The sequence below is a fragment of the Cavia porcellus genome, unplaced genomic scaffold (assembly GCF_034190915.1).
Source record: "Cavia porcellus strain 051 isolate PalLab524CR breed Dunkin Hartley unplaced genomic scaffold, mCavPor4.1 scaffold_10, whole genome shotgun sequence".
In the NCBI taxonomy this organism is placed as follows: domain Eukaryota; kingdom Metazoa; phylum Chordata; class Mammalia; order Rodentia; family Caviidae; genus Cavia; species Cavia porcellus.
In genome coordinates, this window is record NW_026947493.1 from 55,429,889 (window position 1) to 55,447,176 (window position 17,288).

At 41.7% G+C, this 17,288-nt stretch overlaps 1 protein-coding gene across 1 annotated transcript in view; it reads right to left on the reverse strand.

Moving 5' to 3' along the window:
* Tpd52 (tumor protein D52) overlaps positions 1 to 17,288 on the reverse strand; it is a 92,962-nt gene that overhangs the window by 74,908 nt on the left and 766 nt on the right. The window lies entirely within an intron of this gene.

Sequence of the window (17,288 nt, forward strand, 5' to 3'; positions counted from 1 at the left end):
GCGCTTATGTTTCTGTGAGCATGCCCATCCTTTAATTTATGCACCTATTCAAAGGAAGATGACTCCTGCATGCTAGCAAATGAAGGCACAAAAAAAAAACTGCTACATTCTTCATGATGTATAAAAAAGCCTATGTAAATCAATACGAAGCTAGTGCTTTGCTTTCATGTGTATTTCTCCGCCAAGGTTTTGTGTAACTGATAATAACTGATGCTGCAATGCCCAGAAACCAGAGGAAGCTAAGGGCCACTACAGCTCCTTCTGAGAGCCCAGGGCTGCGTGCTGGGTCACCCAATGGCTCCCACAGGAAGGAGCAGTGGTGCGCTTCTCCTCAGAAGGAAGAGTTATTTCTCCAGCTATCACTTCCTAAAGCAGGCTGGGCCAATTCATAACAGCTAAATCTTGGAAGCAACCTACATGCCCATCAATAAATTAATGGGTAAAGAAAATGTGGTATTTACACACAGTAGAGTACTACTCTGCCATAAAGAAGGATAACCTCAAGTCATTTGTAGGAAAGTAGATTCAGCTTGACTTCACAATGTTAAGTGAAGTAAATCAGACACATAGACTTGAATATCACCTAATATGAGAAGTCTAATACATAAAGTGCGAAATAAAAATAGGATAAAAAAAGAGAGAAAATGTTATAGAAATCCACCTTGGACAATGTATCAAAAAGTATACCTTGATTTAATATAATTGTCTTATGTGATTTTATGTTTTTGGCCTTAGTCTGGCTATTAATTGGTATTTATGACAATTAACTTAGATCTAATGCTGGCAAAAAATTTTTTTTCAAGAAAAAGCAAAGTGGATGGAAAGAGGAAAAAAAGAATTTAGATGTATTACACACATGTACCAATGCCCCATAATGAATGTAATCATTATATACCACAAACAGCACCAACTAATTTTTTTTTAAATCAAACAGGGGCAGGGGACATAGCTCAGCAGCATAAGCGCCTGCCCGGCAAGCACAAGATTCTGAGTTCAATTCCCAGTACAAAATAAAAAACAAGCAGGCCAGTGGGCAGCCAGAATGCTTCCTTCCTGGTACTTTCCACACCCCACTGCTTCCTCCCCTTTCTGACATATCAAGGACTTTTCTTTCCAAACAGAATTAAGAGCCAAGACTCAGCAATCTTGCTATTCTCACCTCTTTAACATTTTACTAGTGGTAAACTCATTAATCCCAACCCTAAAATTTTTGAGACTTGGTAAACTAAATTAAACAGCACCATTTCTGGGAATTTACATCTGTAAAAATTTCATTTAAAGTAACGTCTCTCAGCCAGCTGTGCACACTTGTAACTCCAGCCCTCACAAGTTTGAGGGCAGCCTGGACTTCACAGTGAGTTCAAGCCCACCCTGAGTTACATGGCAAGACCTTGTCTCAAAAAACCAATAAAATGAAGTCTTTGTCCTGTAATCCTACTACTCTGGGAAGCTGAAATAGGATGATACCAATTTTGAACCCAGCCTGCACAACTTGGTAACTTAGATAGACCCTGTCTATAAATAAGGACAAGAGATATAGCCTAGAGTGAAGACCCTAGCACTGCAAACATAATACCACTGGCATATAGCATACCATATGGCATAATACCATAATGGCCACTGACAAAGTCTATCATCATGGGTAGCTCCTTAATTCCCTTAAACATTAACCCACTGCATTAGAGAACAGGAAAGGCAAAAAACATCAGCCAGGACTGAGTACTGTAAGGTACTAAAGGCTGAGTCAGAGCCTGGGACCAGGAGGCACTTGATAGTGTCAGATCATCATCACCAAAAACAAAATGCCTTCTTCTCTCCATGACACCGGTCAAACAGAACTTCAGATTCTTCAAACCTGAATGGCCCCAACCACTGCCATGCGTCTGTCTCTGTGCCTTTTCACCCACCTCTCCCACCCTTTAAGAAGAGCTGAGCAGAACTGCCACCCTGTGAAGGCCACGGTGACATTTTTCTTCAGCTTGGTATACAAAGTAAGGATGTCAGGTAGGTTGAAAGATGAAAAGAAAAATTAGGTGGGGAAAAAAAGAAGAGAGGAAAGCCCCAAGAAGAGTGAGAAAAACACACAGAAAGAGAAAAACAAGGCCACAGACACACCTACTGGGCACCCAGGCTTCTGCCCGCTTATGATGGGAGAGAAGCGGCAGAATTATCAGCACACTTAGGTGGGTGGGCAGCCTCAGACTCAGGTCTTTCCGCTCCAGATCTCAGCTGTCACCACATACGGAACAACCCAACTAGAACCCTGTCCTCCTTACAACCACGGCCCAGGCCACAGCCCAATGCCAGGGGAGCTGAGGCTCCTGAGACTCCTGAGACCCAAGTCCCCTCTGGGAGGATTTTTAAAAATGTAAGTCTGGGAAGGGATTATAACACAGGAAAAAAAAAAGCTCCTAAATCAAGAGAAATCAGTCATATTATCATTAAAATATTCATTGAATCCCTGAAGCAATCAGCAGGAAGAATCCACTTTAAATCCCCAGGAGATAAAGACAGGCTCCTCTTCAGTGACCCCAAGAAAACAGCAAGGGCAGATGGACTCCCAGGCTAGGGAACCACCACTCTGCAGAGAAAAGCATTTCTCAAAGGAACCTGAGCAAGACAACTACTGGGCCAGTTCAGACCTGCACAAATCAATCCCATCACCAACTGGCTCCGCGATGAAATCACGTATTGGCGGTCCTGCCCTGAGAAGTCACTGTTTAAAATTTAAAAATCACTGCATTACTATAATTTTGCTCAAATGTCACCTCTAGGCATAACTGCTTCTGTGGGGATCAGACCACCGGGGGAAATTACAATACTTTCCCTGGGCAAATATTTAATAAGTACTTATTCTCTGCAAGACTCTTACACATTAAAGAGAATTATTGCTTATAGACAGGCTCCTTGAAGGTCAAACTCTATAATATCACTATTAAAATACATTCTACAATAAAAGCATCTTAATCCAAACCACTGCCAAACAGAAGAAGAGCAAACCCAGCTATTCTCACTCACCCACTAGGGTTTTTCCCCACCTCCTCTTACAAACACACACAAATGCCAAACTACTCATCCTCTCCTTTCTCAAAGAAAGAATAATACCCAGCACAGGCAAGCAAACTGCCATCACTTAATCCAAATTTTCCTTCAACACACACCTGAGGGCTGAGATTCAATGGTAGAGCCCCTGCTGAGTATGCATAATGCCCTAGGTTTGACCCCCAGCACTACAAAAAACAAAAACAAACAAACCAAAATCCTTTATTTCTCTAAAGAGCTCCTTCAATCACCTCCTCATCACCCTTCCCACAGCCAGGAATCCTGGCATCTGCACTTCACTCTCCAGGACGGGTCCTCATCACCACGGACAGGATCTACCCTTCCACCGCAACCCACTCGGCCTCTCTGCAGCCTAGGACTGTCTAACTTCCTATTTCCTAATTTGCACTTCCTCTTTCCTGCGCCCACGGTGCACACGCCACACGTGCCTCTCTTTTGCCCTGTCTTTTCCCTGGGCCATCTCAGCAACTTCACAGCTGCAAGCAAATACTTTTGCTAGTCTCCCAAACTTCGATATTCTGCCCATCTTCTTCTCTGAGAGCCAGGTTTCACTCCCTGCGGGTAACTCATGAAGATCTGGTGGGCTTAAAACCCAACACATTTACTAACACTCTTCCTACCTAAACGTGGCATCGAGCTACTCTTTGCTTGAATATAGGCTGCCCTGCTAACACAGTTCTAACTACTGGTGTGAGACAGTAACACCAATTGACTTCCAAGGCCAGTCATAAAAAGTCATGGAGCTTGTGCCTGCCTCTCCCAAGGCTCCTTCCTGAGAAGCCCTAGGCTGACACAGCAGGGACCTGGCCATCCCAGGCTCCATGCGAGAGCCCAAGCCCACACAAGCAGGTGTCCAAGGAACCCAGCTATCCAAGTCTCCTTTCTGAGCCCTCATAAGAGGCAGCGAGGCTCTAGATCAGCCAGACAGCACCTCTGCATCCCTCCACCTGAAACTGAGCACCCTGCCTGAAGTGCAGGCCTGCGGCCAGCGTAAATGTTGTTAAGCTAAGTTTGGGGCTGAGTTTGTGGCAAAGCTTTGGAAACTGAAGCAGACCTCAAACACAAAGTGCCCTCAAAACAAATCCATGACCTCTCTCCCCACATCTGTATGCTCCATCCTACTTCCTTGTCCACGCAATCTGAAAACTTTACTCTTAACGTTTCCTGAGAATCCCTGCCTATCAATATCTGACCTCGTCTATCTCAGAGGCCTCTTGGGACCCAGCCCCATCTCTGTAGTCTCCTCACCATGGATGAACTAATGACACAGCCTGCACATCAGCCAGAACTTTGTGTTCAACTGCCCAGCGCTGTCTCTGAAGCTGAACCACCACATTCTCACCATCACCTGCTTACAGCCCAGGGAACACAGCCCCATTTCTGATGGACGTTCACACTCCACTCCCCTGGGATCACCTTAAACCAAGCCTCAGGCAATTTTTGAAGACTCATATCTGTTTGCATCTTTACACCTCTGCAAGAGTTGACACCTCGGCATAATTCCCTTTCCACCACTTACAAAGAAGCCTACTCCCGCCTACCCGGTCTTTGGTCTTGGTCAGCTCAGGCCAAATAAAATACTGCAGCCTGCGGAGCTTAACTAACAGACACTGACCTCTCCCAGTTCCAGACTCTAGCACAATCCAGGTACAAGTAGATTCTGCAGGGGGGAAGGCCCTTTCTGATTTGCAGACAGCTGCCTCCTGGCTGCCTCACACAGTAAACAGTGCAATCACTTCTTATTAAAGGCACAGGCTCTGCCTTCAGGACCTAAATCATCTCCCAAAAGCATCACCTCCAAATATTAACACACAGGGGCTGCCCACGCAACACACAGATTTGGTGGTAGGAGAGGGGATACAAACACTCAGTTTGCAGCAGCCTCCATCCAGGCTCAAAGCTCATCTACTTTGGGGCTGTTTTCTGCTAACCGTAGCTAGTCACTCACTTCCTCCTTGGCCAGCCTAGGTGGCTCTCAACATCCACTTCCTTATGGTGGCCTACCTGAGGGTGTTCCTTCAGACTGGCAGAGCAAGTCTCGTATTTGTCTCTAAATAAATGAGATGTTTAATTTGTATCAGGAACCAAGAGAGTAGGCAATGTCTGCAAATATGCTAACATTCGGCTTCAGAATTGCTATGCATCTTTTGGGCACCATTTTTACCTACTTTTCACAAATGTGTGTGGTATTACCATGTCTCAGAGGGTTAGTCACACAGACAATGTCCTTGTGACCAGAAAAAAATGAAGACAGATTTTGAACCCAGATGGCACTTCACACTCAGCATTCGCTGCCCTAAACATTCATGAATAGTTCTAAAGCTCAAGGACAGACACACCAGCAACATACTTCTTGGGGATGCTGCCTTCTGTAGTTTCGACCCCAGCTTTGCTATCCTTGAGCAATTCTTCTGAAAGGAAAAGGGAGCTTGAATGTGATATTAGGTAGTTACTAAGGATCAGAAGCCCAGATCCACCCTTGTCCCTGGAGAAGTCATTATCGCACCCTTCCTGGCTTATTCTCTCATTTGTAATGAGCCTGGTGCCAGGGTTTGTTTTGAAAATTTTCAAAAATGAACCATGAACAGCACTTAGAGCAGAAGCTGGCACACAGAAACACTCTGCTGCTGCTGCTGCTGCTGCTGCTGCTGCTGCTAATAACAGCAGCATTACAAGAAACTCTGGAAAACCCCAGCTGGAAAACAAGCAATTGTAACAAGCTTTGTGGCTTCAGATCGCAATTCTGTTACCATTAGCTGGAAGGAAAACATTTCTAAAAGTATGAAATGTCCCTAATCCTTTAAACCAGTCAGAAAACATAAATTAAATTTTTGTTAGAGCCCTGGTTATTCTGTTAGAAACAAAAGATTTGAGGCAAAGTTTTGTATAGTTCTCCAGAGTCAGTGCAGGAAGTCTGGGGATACTACAATCATTCATATTAGATAATCTCCCCACAGATCAAATGAAAACAGTGTTCCTGCACACTCAGAGATGCAAGGAGGTAACAGGGAGAAAATTTAGCAAGTGCTCTGAAGAGCACATAGTATGGGGTACATATGGGGGTCCCCCCAAGCACAATCTCCCTTTCTATGGTGTCAATTGCCCAAAGTCAATCACAGTCAATCAACTATTAAATGTTAAGTTATACAAATGAGAATCCATGCATTTGAAATCTAATATATTATCTTGTCCTATTTTATTAACTATGCTTATTAATCTCTTACTGTGCCTAATGTATAAATCAAGCAGCACCACCGGTGTGAACACATATAGAATACAACACAGTATGCACAGTAACAAGCATTTTTCACTACTGTCCACAAATCTCCTGCTGTTCTCAACTACATTCAAAGAAACTACTTCTAAAATGTGGTAACACCATCAGATACCACAAGTTCAGGGCACTTAACAAGCAAATAACTAAGTTTGATTTTATTGATAGAGTCTATATCAAACGTTCTTTAGAAAATAAAAAGGTAAACAACACATTATTTACATATATATATGCACATTCTTTTTTACAGAGTTCCAATTTCTCTTCTATCTACATATCAGATTTTCAGCAGCTATACACAAAACTATAATCACATTTTGAACATATATTCCTATCTCCCTGCCAAGTCATTTTATTTCCCTAATTCTCTGCCTTTTCTGTGTACTCCCATCCCACTCTTAATAATGCTAGAAGTCTTTCCAATTAATTGTGTGCACAATACAACAAATACTTAGTACCAACAAATATACACATCTTTTAACTCAGTGCTAGGAAAACATCTGAATGATGTTTTATCTCTAACCAAATATAGATCTCAGCAGGTTGAATAAACCATTGCTTTTATTCCTCAGCCCTCCAGATTGGACTGTAAGTTCCCTTTCCACATGACACCTCCACAAGCTCAAGAATACAATGAGTGAAGTCTGACCCTGCTGAGTAAGCTGCCCGCCCTAAACTTTATCAAGGTCACATTTTATTTCATTTTTGAAACTGACATTTACATGTGCACAGCTGCTACATGAAACACACCATATTTACAAGCTAAGGTATGTAAATTGACATCTTGTCTGAAACTATTATTCTTAGCACTAATTACAAAAGTGTCTTAAGGCAGAAGACACAAAGAGGTACTGAAGGCCACTCGAAACCATGCCAAAGGTCCAAAAATGTCACCTTGAAAGATTTGCTATTAATAGTCTATTTTGTTAGTAAAAACAGTGCTAAAGGGTCCAACATAACCAATGCAGTGAGAAACATAAAGAATAAATATCAGACACAAAAATACAAAGGTTTAATGTGAGGATGCAATGAAAGAGTGAAGGAATCTTTTATAGCATCTGTAAAAGATACGTAACAAATAACCTCAAGAAAGAAACACGCATGGCTAAAAACATCTGTACCTCTCTAGGAAACAAATTTAAAACATAAACAAGGCATTTATCCACCCACAAGTTTCACAATACTTTTTCTAGACAGTGACATCTGGGAAGAGAAAAAAAATCAAGAGTAAAAAGGCAACCTACAAAATAAGACAAAATGGTTCCAAACCAAATACCTGACAAAGGCTTAACATCTAGACTATATAAAGAATCCCCACAAATCAACAAAAAACAAATAATCTCATCAGGGAAACTGACCAGCAGACATACTCAGATGATATCCATGGCAACAAGCAGATGGGGAGATGTTCACGAACTGTCAACAGTATCAGACCTCACCTCGCACCTATGAGGATGTCTGCTACCCTGTCCCGGAAGAGAAGCAAGGAAAAGACAGTGCTGGGGAGACATGGTGGAACTACAGTGTATATTGGCAGAACCATCTGAGAAGACGCTATAGTGTTTCCTCCAAAACCTGAAATCAGAACAGCCATACACGGTAATCCACAATCCCACTGCTGGATACATACAGATACATCTATGAATTGGAAATCAACTTGAAGAGATACTCACACACCCATGTTTACTAGAGCATTGCTCACACCATCCAAGAGGCAGATGTGATGCAAGACTACTGCTGGGGGAATGAAGACAGTGTCAGTCCCAGGTTTCTGCACACCCGAAGACGCAAGGAAGTAGCAGGTGGAAAAGTCTGTAACAGCTCTGAAGAGCATGTAGCACCATCATTTGGGGCCCATACAGGAGTCCCCCCATCCACAGCATCCCTTTCCATGGTATCTGTTACCCAGGGTTAATCACAGTTGGATAAACTGGTTGCAGTAACAGTGGCACACATTACCTTCCCCACCCTCTGCCAAATCCTGTCATATGATACAAGTGGATGCACACTGAGGACATTATACTAGGTGACATTTACTACTCACAAAGACTGCATAATTCCTCTTGTATGAAGCAAGTCAAATAGGTAAACTCAAACAGTGGTTACCGAGGACAGAAAGTGAACACTAACATATTGTATACTTAAAAATTATGCTGAACCAATGTAATGGCTGGCATACCGCTGAAATCTCAGTATTCAGAAGGCTGAGGCAGGAGTGTCACTGCAAGTTTGGGGCCAGCCTGGGCTACATAGTGAGTTCAAGGCCAACCAAAACTACACAGTGAGACCCTGTCTCAAAGACAAAGAAAAACCTATATAATTTCATTCTTATAAAAGAAAAATAACTAAAATGGAATGCGATCCATAGCCCTTCAGAGAAACATTTCAATGAATATTCAAATGGTGGAAGGGTAAAATCATCAAAAATTATAGGTTGGGAAAATGATGCTTTTTAATGATGTGGTAAAGTTTTTATTGTCTAAACGTATTAGTCATTTCCCCCTTGCTGGAAAAAAAATACACACAACTTCAAAGAGGAAACACTTATTTTGGCTCACAGACTGAGAGGTTTCAGTCTCAGGTGAGCCTGCCCTTTTGTTTCTGATTTTCGGATAGCAGAAGCACCACAGGGAAGCACATGGTGGAGAAAACTGCTCCCCTCAGGACAGCCTGCACTCTCCAACAGCAGAGCCCAGAGAAGGAGCCATGGACCAGTTCCCAAGGTCACGCCCCTGTGCCCGCCTCCCACCTGACTGCACCTCTCTTTCCATCACCCCCAACACTGCCATGCATGGTCTCATCTACGGATTAATTCACTGATGCAGTCACAGCCCTTGTAATCCAGTCACTTCCAGAAACACCCACAGACACACCTGGAAGCTGCTTTACAATTTCCTAAGCGTGGCTCCATCCCATTAAACTGAGCTCACAATCAAGGTCAACCATCCTGGCACACCTGACGTGAGGCTGAAGCCTGCACAGGAAATGCCCAGAGGCTGGATGGGGACCAAGTGCATAAACTGACAGCAGGATGCTCCTGATCCTCCTGGTGCTGGCCGGGAGCAGAGCTGAGAAGAACATGGCAGATCCAGAGCTGAGAAGAATACGGCAGAGCCAGAGCCATCCTTAGTTCCCGTGCCAACCAATGTTAAAGTCCTAGGACAGGAACACAGGGTTGCCAGGCCATGCTACAGACCTCTGCGTCTACTATGCAAGATACAATATGAACTGCTGTCTCCAACAGTAGCCTTCGCCATCACTGTAAAATCCGTGAACAGGTTATTGCTCTGTCGGAGCCTCTTGGTCCTAGGGTTGGACAAAAAGAATCTGCATGTGCAGAGTCAGCTGATCTTATGCAAATAGGAAAAGCTTGAATCACTTAATCCAGCTGTCAGGCAGGAGAAAGACCATACCATTATTGACATATTTCACTCTTTCATTATTACAAATGCAAAAGATTGCAGGACCACATTAATGATGAAAGTGGTTGTTAAACATTCAAGTACAACGTGCACGTAAGAGTGGACCAAAGCGCGATCCTAGACATAAAACATGTCCTGCTAGTCAATGATGGCAACAAGACACAATGCAAGTTAAGCATTCTCAGGTCCTCACTGCATTCTGAGTGCTGTGCTTCAGCAAAAGGGTACTCAAGCTGGGGATTTGGCTTATTGGCCTAAGCACCTGCCTGGCAAGTGCAAATTCAATCCCCGGTACAAAAAAAAAAAAAGATTGAACAAAAAGATACTCAAATACACAGGAAGTTACAACAAAATGTCCAGAAAAGTTTATATTATTATTTTCAGTTGCAGCAAAAAGGATTTTGTCTGGATTGTCTGGATTCCAGTTATGGCCATTTTCAGATTCTTTTCCAGGATTTATCCTTGTACTTGTATACTATCAGGTTTAGAAGAAACAGTTTCAGATGAAAAGCAAAATGGTACCCAAATCCTGACTCTCTGTGGTAAAAAAACAGTAAAAAATGCCACTTTAGAGACAGACTGAGTCACAATATGGCTCTCTCCTTACCTCCCACCAGCTGTTTGTGCTAAGACATCTGAGTTGGGGTCCCAGTAGAACAGTTGTTGCAGCAACGACCCCAGGCCTGCACATGAAGACCCTCCAGGAAATGACTGATTAAAGTATTCCTCAGGTGCCCCCGCAAGCCTCTGACTCAAACAGAATTCTCTTCATTCTGGTGGTAACCAGTCAGCATACCCTCAAACTGCGGTCACTCCAGAAAGGCCTCTGACAGCAACCTCGTGTGTTCAGACAGCTTCCTGTCTGTCCCAGAAATTCACCCAAGTAATTAAATAAAGACAGAAGTGTCCATAAAACTGAGAAACACCCCATGTCTTTGGCTGAGGCAATCACAGGTGTTTGGGGATCTGCTTGTGGGAGATGGTGGGGGTGGTAAAGAGGTTTTGAATGGTTACAACTTTCAACAGATTCCTAAGACTTTGTATATGATAACTGAGATGTAAGCTTTGAGGGATCTGATTTTCCTGTACGGCTTTCCTTCTTTGATTTTGTGAAAAGATCATGATCTCAGATATGGTATCTTGGTTGATATTAACCAAGTGGTTAAGATAAAAATCTAAACAGCCTGCTGATGGTGTCACATTTGATTTGAAAACAGAAATGCTCACCTGGCATGGTGGTACACACCTGTGATCCCAGCACACGGGAGGCAGAGGCAAGAGGATCACTTTGAATTCAAAGCCAACCTGAATTACATAGTGAGACTCTGTTTTTTTTTTTTTCATTTTGTTTTTTGAGACAAACAAAAAAGCCATAGTGGCTGATAAACCTTTCCATCCAGGCTTAACAGTAACAGTGAATACTCCCCAGTTACCTGGCTTCCTGAGGTAGCTGGAATATTCCATTCTTACCATGTTGAGAGAGCTGATTGATTTTTTGCTTTTCTGTTCCCCAGTAAGGTACTTGTTTTTGTAAGTGCATTTATATAGTTTGTTTGTTTTTATTTTTGTTGCAAAATGTTTGGGCGCCAAGACAGGGTCTTGCTCTATGACCCAGGCTCCTGAGACAGAAAGCTATCTCAGCCTCCCAAGTAGCTGGGATTATAGGTGTACACTGCTACACTGGCTGTACATAGTTTTGTGGAGATTTTTTGGTTTTTGTTTTTGCTTTTTTGAGATAGAGTCTCACTACGTAGTCCAGATTAGCCTCAAACGCACAGAGTTCCTCTTACCTAAGCCTCCCGAGTGCTAGGATTACTGGTGTGCACCACTATCCCTGGCGTGTACACAGTATTTTTAATGCCTAATTTTGGAAGTTATTCTGAAGCCTTTTCAAAACCGGATTTAAAATATAAATTAATAAACAGTACAGTATATAAACAGAAGCACACAGGTTTTCATGGAACACAACATTTAGTGATTTTAAAACGATTAACCGTGGCACTAATAATATTCAACACTGAATACAAAATTCTTTCTCTCTCTCTCTCTCTCTCTCTCTCTCTCTCTCTCTCTGACCCTAATGAACATATATTAGGACATTTAAGAAAAACAAACCAATTTCTAGAGGGAGGAGAAGGGAAAAAATAAACAAAGAGAAAAAATGGTAGCCTATAAGTTGAATTTTTACCTAAACAAGTTGATTTTAATATTCATTTGGGAATAAAAGCTGGCAAGAATAGCCAAGAAATATCTGACAGAAAAAAAAATCAGGAAAGACTGGCTCTTCTAGACATCTTAGTACTTTGTGAAGCTACAATAATTTATACAGTTTAGCTCCTGGCAATGAACATATGTATCAAGGGGAAAGGAAAGAACACAGGAATGCTGTATATCACTGTGGACAGTATTTCAAATCAGTAGAAGAAAAATCCACTATTCAGTGAACGGTGTTGGACACACAAGACGCTAATCATGGGCTGGAAGAGGTGTTAAGTCATGCTTTACTTTCTATCAAATAAACTCCAGATGGATGAAAGATTTAAATGTTTTTTTAAAAAAGCCATAAAGGGCTGAGCAGGGTGGTACCTGCCATCCCAGCACTCAGGAGGCTAAGGCAGGAGGATTGTTGCAAGTTGAAGGCCAGCTTGGGCTACAAAGTGGGTTCAAAGCCAGCCTGAACTGCATGGTGAAACCCTATCCCAAAAAGAAAAAAAGGCATATAAAAACATAAACTCAAAGTAAGAAAAGCTTTTTGATGAATGATTCAAAACCTAGAGGCCATACAGAAAAGAACCATAGATTAGCACTTCATTATAAAGTCAAAAAAACAATGGCAAGCTATGAATATATTAAAAATTTTTAACATAGACACAGGGCTACACTTTCCTAGCAAGGAGAAAATCACAGAAAAACTGGCTAAGGTGATGGTCATACATTTCACAGAAAACAAAATACTGATCTTAAGCATAACCAAGAAAGAACATGTGACCACCTCCACTTAGTGAAAACACAAGATGCAGCACACTCTGAGGAGCCACTTGTCTTCTGCAAGATGAGCTGCAGTGTGTGAGCACACTGGCCTACACGGTGTAGGCAAGCAGAGGCCCACACAGCCGGGGACAAGCAACTGGCAGCGATTCTACGGAGCAGAAGCTGGCATCATCAAAACTGAACAGTCACATCCTTCCAAGAATTCTCCCTACAGACACACTGGCATTTTTATAAGATGACGTACGCATGCATTTGCTGCAGCTTTATTTTAATAGCAAAGTTCAGGGATGAGATTCAGGGTTTGCCTCCCCGAAGTACTCCGCTTCGGCTGATAGGTTATTCTGAGCTATGTGAACATGAATAGCAGCTGGTCCAGGAGAGCTCAGTGGCCTCCCTTTTCCTTCCTGAAAGCAGATGAAACTCCCACAGGAAAGATGCTCTCCAGATACCAGGAGCAAAGAAGCAGTTTTATGAACAAAGGTAAACTGAAAGAAATCCTGTTAAACTAATTCTGTCTCAGTGTTTCACAGTGCCTGCTCTCTGTTCAATCTCATACACAAGAACTTTGAGTTAGCCACACCTTCGAATCTTAATCTTCTCAGGGCCCCTGCGTACATGGAAACTAAATAGAACTTGTATATTTTTCTCCTGTTAGTCTGTCCTTCATGTGACGTACATCCCAGCAAAAAACCCTACAAAGATAAAGACATACTTTTTCTTTCTCGGTAACTCTTCAGGGTGCATCAATAGAGAACAAGTTAAAGCTGTTCGGGGATGGGAGTGCACCTTAGCGGTGCAACTCCCCTGGTACACACAAGCCTTAGAGCCCCCTCCAGCAGGGGTGGGGGTTGGCTGATGTAATATGTTGAATGATCATTAAAATATAGCCATATACTGCACTTAAATGAAGAAAGTTAGATGCCAAACAACAAATGCACTACAGTTCAAATAATATACCCACAGCTGATTAAGCAAAAGGGTACATATACAAATACACACACTGAATCCTTCCGGATGCACAGATGAGAAAATAATGGCTATGTTTTTACTCAAGGGAAATAGCCTCCAAGATGGTAAGAGCAGGAAGATTTATATTTTACAACCTTTTAGTCATGAATTTTGTATCCTGTGCACTAATTAATTACCTAAGAAAACAAATCCAAATGGTGTGGCAGGGTATTTTTAAAAGCAATTTATAAAATGACATACTCAGTAAACCTAGCTTGTGATTTGTTTAAAAGGACAGATATATATAGACTAATCCAAACTAACATACTATTTTTGATACAAATAAATATTCTTAGCAGAGAATAGTGACACATACCTGTAATCCCAGCACTCTGGGAGGCTGAGGCAGGAAGATAGCAAGTTCAAGCCCAGCCTAGGCAATTTAAAAGAGATTTAAAAGATCCTAACTTATAGTAAAAAGGGATGGGGATGTAGTTCAATGTGAAAACTCAGTCCCTAGTACTAGGAGAGAAAAAAGGACTCAATATTAGCAATTTAATTCTTTTTACTTTTTTAAAAATAAAAATACTAATTTTTTTTTTATTTCAGTACAACTGGTAACCACCCAATTTAAATAAAACTTGGGAAGTTTTCAGAAGAGCTATTTTACAACAGCAAATAATTAAAGCTGCAATAATCAACCCCAAAAGGAATGTAAAATGAGCTGAGCTCATAAAAAAACGGCTCAGTAACAGAGATTTAGGGAATGTATGTGCTTTTGTTTGGAGCTGTGCACCAATAGCATTTGCTTTTATTGCATGCATAGATTATGCTGTTTTGAGATCTCGCTAAGAGATCACAACCCCTCCTACCACTCAGCTTTTCCCCTAGGGAAGAGGCAGGCAGCCACATAAAAATAAATGCAGGAAGTGAAGGAGAGCTAACAAAGACATTAGCACCATCTGGCAACAAGAGTGTTGATCAAAGAAATTAATAGCCTGGGCAGATCAAGCCAGAGCCTTGTGAACAGTCCCTCAAACTCTTACCAGTTTCTCCTCTATCTGCTTTACTTTTAAATAAATGATATACTACACGTTTGTCATTCGTGACGTATAATGGCAACACTGATCACACAATGACATCACTGTTATTACTCCTGCCCTGCAACCCTCCCCTCTCTGCAGATTTTAGGCCCCAGCAACCTTCCTCCTCCTCCTCAAATAATGATTTTTTTTTAATTCAAACAAATAAAGTGCTTGGTAGCTAGAAGAGTGTGCTCCAGTATAACAGTGCTAAGCTAAAGGTCATTACTCAGGTAGGAGAGAGCTTGTACATAAATATTTATTCAGCCCCATAAAAGAAAGCAGGAAGGTTTTTTTACACTGCATATGTGCTTTATAACAGCAAGTCATGGCTCTTTTTCAAAGTAGGAAACACCACACACATTTTCAAGTGTGCTTAGATTAATGCTTAGAAATTCTTTTTTTAATGCTTAGAAATTCTTGAAAGGTATTGTGTGGTTCAAGGTTTTTTAAATCACTATCTGTTTACTGAACTCTTAAAGTAACAGCATTATACAGAAGTCAGCTACAGGGGGAAGTAGAAAAATAATAGAATCTGAGCCTCACCTTACAGCTCATTAAAAACTCATGACTGAAGACAGAAGGCAAACTGTTCATTTTTAAATTTTAAAACTCTGTTAATAGAACTAATAATAAAAATTTCCATACCTTCATGGAAGGTTGGGAGGAGACATTTTCAATACAGAAATGTATGTAAGACAAGGTCAGGCATTTAATTTTGCAAACATTTGTTGTTTAAAGGATAAAGTAAAAAAAAATCCATGCATATGAAAAAAAATGTTCAGTAAATCCTAATAGTTTGTAAAATATTTTGCAAAAGCCACCATTCAAAAAAACAACCATGGAGGACCGGGGATGCAGTTCATGGTACAAACAAACAAAACAAACCAACCATGGAGATGTATAAAGCAGCATGATTTGCTAGTGAACATCGGGTTAAAATTACAGGTTCACCCCCTTCACTTTAAGCCAGGAAGCTGCTTCAGATTCACGCAAGACAGATCCAGCCACACCACCAGTTCAAAGGTCTCACATGGAAAGCTGAATTCAGAGTCAGAACAGCCTTATCAGTAACTTTCTTTGCCTAACCAGAAAGTTCTCCTTCTTGAGAACCAAGAGGAAAAGAGCAACAGGAGAAACTGGGAAGCAAGACACTAGTGGAAAAGATGGCTCAGCAGCTGGACTGGGCTCTTGGGCGCTTTGCCTCTTCCTCTTGGCCACCCAACACACACTGCATGCCGGCCACAGGCCCAGGAAACCCACAGTGAGAAAGTCAGAAGGAAGCCAGAGAGCAACCAGAGGCCACATGGCTGGGACAACAGCAAGAGTATTCCTTCACCAGAGTCCTCCCTACTCTCCACCCTGGGAGAGTGGACCTCTCCGGCTGCCCGAAGGGGGACAGTTCAAAGCAAGCACTACCAACACCAAAAAATTTCATGATCAAAGAAAACACTGCAAAGTTACAGAGAGACTCAGCTTACATACCAAAGAACAGATGAAAATGTCTTACAATTCCACAGCTAAAGGGCTGAGGGGGCGTAGTTCGGGGGGGGGGGCGACAACGACAAAACACCTAGGCCTATAAAACCACACCAGGAGTAGTAGCAAACCAGACCATCTCAGTGGTTTGATGACTTATCACTACCCAAGCCACACATGCACTTTATTGAATGAGCTGCTGCAGTCACCAAGGTCAAACAGCTATTTTACCTACTTTGACAAATCCAAGTACAGTTATTCTAAAAACATCATTATGTTAACTATGACAATGTAAAACAGAGTACTATACAAATACACACATACACCATCAAAACAAGAATGCTAACTCACATGGCAGTTCCTAGGCCTTCTAACCATACACGTAAGATCTGTGACAAGCCTTCTGAAACTTTTAAGGGTCAACTACATGCTAGTTACCAGTTACCCCTCCACCGATAATAATCAAAGACTGAATACGTTTCTAATCTCAAGAAACTGAAAGGCTATTCAAAAGTATGTGATAGGTACAGCTGCATAATGAAAACCAAATGTATATGCATACTATATATTGAATATAAGACTTACAAGCACTTATGGTAAGTGTGGGATTACATTTAAGGAGTGAGGAAAGAGAAAGGACTAGACAGTTCCAAAGACTATTAGAAATTTTCAAAAATAAAATACAGCGCGGCCTGGTGGCACTCACACTGGAGGGGCTGGAACAGGAGGATCACTGAGTTCAAGGCCAGCCTGAGCTACAGTGAGTTCAAAGCCATCTTGAAACTACATAGTGAGACCCTGTTTCAAAAACCAAAATAAAAAGTAAAATACAGTATATGCTTTATTTACATAAAAACTCACACATAAAGGCAAATACTGAGACAAATTAAGTAAACAATTCAAAATGTTATGTCAGGGCTCAAAAGAGAATCGATTCTTAACCCCCACTTCCCAAACATTATTTATTTTATACACACACACACACACACACACACACACAATTTTTTTAAGTTCACCAGGCATATCTGT